We start from the raw sequence: 4,798 nt of genomic DNA, 5'->3' as shown, positions 1-4,798 counted from the left end.
TTCTCTCTCTCTCTCTCTCTCTCTCTCTCTCTCTCTCTCTCTCTCTCTCTCTCTCTCTTTCTTTCTCTCTCTCTCACACACACACACACAGACATACATACATACACACCCAGCAGAGTCCTACTGCCACAATGCTAGGGACTGCATTGTCACACACACACACACACACACATACAGCAGGGTCCTATTGGCACATGGCTAGGAACTGCATTGTCACGCACACATACACACACACAAACACACACACACCCAGCTGGGTCCTAATGGCAAAGTGCTAGGGACTGCTATTTGACACATTCACACACACACACACACACACACACACGAAAACTCAGAAGGGTCCTCCTGGCACAGTGCTAGGGACTGCACTGTGACAAACTAAAACACACACACAAAGCCAGCAGGGTCCTACTGGCGCTGTACTAGGGACTGCATTGTGAAACCCAGACACACACCGCACACACAACCACCAGGGTCCTACTGGCACAGTGCTAGGGACTGCACTGTGACGCACACATGCACACACTCAAACACACCCATTACACACACACACCCAGCAGGATCTTCCTAGCACAGTGCTAGGGACTGCATTGTCTCTCTCTCTCTCTCTCTCTCTCTCTCTCTCTCTCTCTCTCTCTCTCTCTCTCTCTCTCTCTCTCTCTCTCTCACACACACACACACACACAACCTTGTCCTCCTGGCAAAGTGCTAGAGATTGCAATATGACACACACAAAGCCAGCAGGGTCCTACTGGTGCTGTACTAGGGACTGCATTGTGAAACCCAGACACACACCACACACACAACCACCAGGGTCAAACTGGCACAGTGCTAGGGACTGCACTGTGACGCACGCATGCACACACCCACACACACCCATCACACACACACCCAGCAGGGTCTTCCTGGCACAGTGCTAGGGACTGTGTTGTCACACACACACACACACACACACACACACACACACTCCTACGGGTACAATGCTAGGGACTTCATTCTCTCTCTCTGTCACACACTCACACACAGCAGTGTCCTACTAGCAAATGTCTGGGAACTGCATTGTCACACACATATGCACACACACACATACACACCCACCAGGGTTCTACAGGAACAGTGCTAGGGACTGCATTGTGACACACTCACACACACAACTGGTCCAGCACTGTGACAGGACTGCATTTTGACACACGCACACACACAAACAGCAAGGTCCTACTGGCACAGTACATGGGACTGCATTGTGAAACACACACACATACACACCCAGCAGGCTCCTACTGGCACTTTACTAGGGACTGCATTGTGACATACACACACAGACACACACCCAAAAGGGTTCACTTGGCACAGAGATAGGGACTGCATTGTGAAACAGTCTCTCTCTCTCTCTCTCTCACACACACACACACACACACACTCACACAGAAACACACCCAACACAGTTCTCTTGGCACAGAGATAGGGACTTCATTATGAAACAGTCTCACACACACACTCACAGCCCATCAGGGTCCTACTGGCACAGTGCAAGGGACTGCATTGTGACAGACTCACACACACACACACACACACATAAACTCAGCAGGGTCCTACTGGCACAGTACTAGGGACTGCATTGTGACATGCACACACACAACCCAGTAGCATCCTAGTGGCAGAGTACTAGGGACTGCATTGTTACACACTCACACCCAACCGGGTCCTACTGACACAGTGCTAGGACTGCATTATCACAGACGCACGCACGCACACACACACACACACACCCAGCATTGTCCTATTGGCACATGCTAAAGACTTCATTGGCACACACACGCACACGCACAGACACAGAGGAGGGTCCTACTGGTACAGTGCTGGGGAACGCATTATCACACCCCCACACACGCACACTCAGACCCAGCAGGGTTCTACTGGCACAGTGCTAGGACTGCATTATCACACACACACACACATCCACCAGGGTCCTACTGGCACAGTGCTAGGGACTGTACTGTGTTGGATGCACACACGCACACTCCCACACACACCCATCACACCCACACACAGCAGGGTCTTCCTGGCACAGTGCTAGGGACTGCATTGTGACACACACACACACACATTGTCCTACTGGTATAGTGCTAGGGATTGCATTCACTCTCTCACACAAACACACACACATACACACACACACACACACACACCCAACCTTGTCCTCCTGGCACAGTGCTAGAGATTGCAATATGACACACTCAAACACACACACAAAGCCAGCAGGGTCCTACTGGTGCTGTACTAGGGACTGCATTGTGAAACCCAGACACACACCGCACACACAACCACCAGGGTCAAACTGGCACAGTGCTAGGGACTGCACTGTGACGCACACATGCACACACCCACACACACCCATCACACACATACCCAGCAGGGTCTTCCTGGCACAGTGCTAGGGACTGTGTTGTCACACACACACACACACACACACACACACGGTCCTACGGGTACAATGCTAGGGACTTCATTCTCTCTCTGTCACACACACACTAACACTCACACTCACACTCACATACAGCAGTGTCCTACTAGCACATGGCTGGGAACTGCATTGGCACGCACATACGCACACACACATACACACCCACCAGGGTCCTACAGGAACAGTGCAAGGGACTGCATTGTGACACACACACACACACACACCAGGCTCCTACAGGAACAGTGCTAGGGACTGCATAGTGACACACTCACACACACACACACAACTGGGTCATCCAGCACAGTGGAAGGAATGCATGTGACACACACACACACAAACAACAAGGTCCTAGTGGCACAGTACAAAGGCTGCATTACCACACACTAACAAACACACACAGATACACACACCCAACAGTGTCCTACTGACAGTACTAGGGACTACATTGTCACACACATACACACTCACACACACACGGTCCTACGGATACAATGCTAGGGACTTCATTCTCAATCTCTCTGTCACATACACACTCACACACACAGCAGTGTCCTACTCGCACATGGCTGGGAAATGCATTGTCACGCACATATGCACACACACATACACACCCACACACCCACCAGGGTCCTACAGGAACAGTGCTAGGGACTGCATAGTGACACACTCACACACACACACACAACTGGGTCATCCAGCACAGTGGAAGGAATGCATGTAACACACACACACAAACAACAAGGTCCTAGTGGCACAGTGCAAAGGCTGCATTACCACACACTAACAAACACACACAGATACACACACCCAACAGTGTCCTACTGACAGTACTAGGGACTACATTGTCACACACATACACACTCACACACACACGGTCCTACGGATACAATGCTAGGGACTTCATTCTCAATCTCTCTGTCACATACACACTCACACACACAGCAGTGTCCTACTCGCACATGGCTGGGAAATGCATTGTCACGCACATATGCACACACACATACACACCCACACACCCACCAGGGTCCTACAGGAACAGTGCTAGGGACTGCATTGTGACACACACACACACACACACACTGCAGGGTCCTACTGGTACAGTGCTAGGGACTGCATTCTCTCTCTCTCTGACACACACACACACTCACACAAACACAGCAGGGTCCTACTGGCACCGTGCTAGGGACTGCATTGTGACACACACACAACCCAGCAGGGTCCAACTGTCACAGTGTTAGGGATTGTATTCTTACACACTCACACACACACAACAGTGTCCTACTCGCACAGTGCTATGGACTGCATTATCACACACGCACGCACACACACACAGCAGGGTCCTACTGGTACAGTCCTAGAGACAGCATTCTCTCTCTCTCTCTCTCACACACACACACACACAAACACACACACACACACACCAGCAGGGTCCTACTGGCACAGTGCTTGGGCCTGCATTGTGACACACCCACACACACACACCCAACAGGGGCCTACTGCCCCCGTGCTAGGGAATGCCATATAACACACTGATACACATACCCACACACACACCCAGCAGGGTCCTACTGGCACAGTTCTGGGGACTGCATTGTGACACACACACACACACACACCCAACAGGGTCCAACTGGGACAGTTCTAGGGACTGCATTGTGACGTGGTAACACATATGCATAAACCCAGCAGGGTCTTACTTGCACAGTGTACAGATTGCATTGTGACACACTCACACACACACACACCCAGCAGGTCCTACTGGCACAGTGCTGGGGACTGCATTATCAGACACACACACACACACACACACACACACCTAGCAGGTCCTACTGGCACAGTGCTGGTGACTGCATTATCAGACACACATACATGCACACTCACACCCAGCAGGTCCTACTGGCACAGTACTAGGGACTGCATTGTGACACAGTCACACACACACACACAGCAGGGTCCAACGGGCACAGTGCTAGGGAATGCACTATCACAGTCACACATAAACACACCCAGCAGGGTCCTACTGGCACAGTACTAGGGACTGCATTGTGACACACACAAACACACAACCCTCACGGTCCAACTGTCACAGTGCTAGGGACTGTATTACATACTCACACACACACAAAGGGTCCTGCTGGCACAGTGTTGAGAACTGCATTATCACACACACACACACACACACACCAAGCAGGGACCTAATGGCACAGTGCTAGGGACAACATTGGCACACACATGCACAAACACACACACAGCAGGTTCTTTCTGGCACAGTGCTAGGGACTTCATTGTGACACACTCACACACACACAAACCCAACTGGGTCCTACTGGCACA

The sequence above is a fragment of the Tenrec ecaudatus genome, chromosome 6, assembly GCF_050624435.1.
Source record: "Tenrec ecaudatus isolate mTenEca1 chromosome 6, mTenEca1.hap1, whole genome shotgun sequence".
Lineage (NCBI taxonomy): Eukaryota > Metazoa > Chordata > Mammalia > Afrosoricida > Tenrecidae > Tenrec > Tenrec ecaudatus.
Note: the sequence above shows the minus strand (reverse complement) of the source record.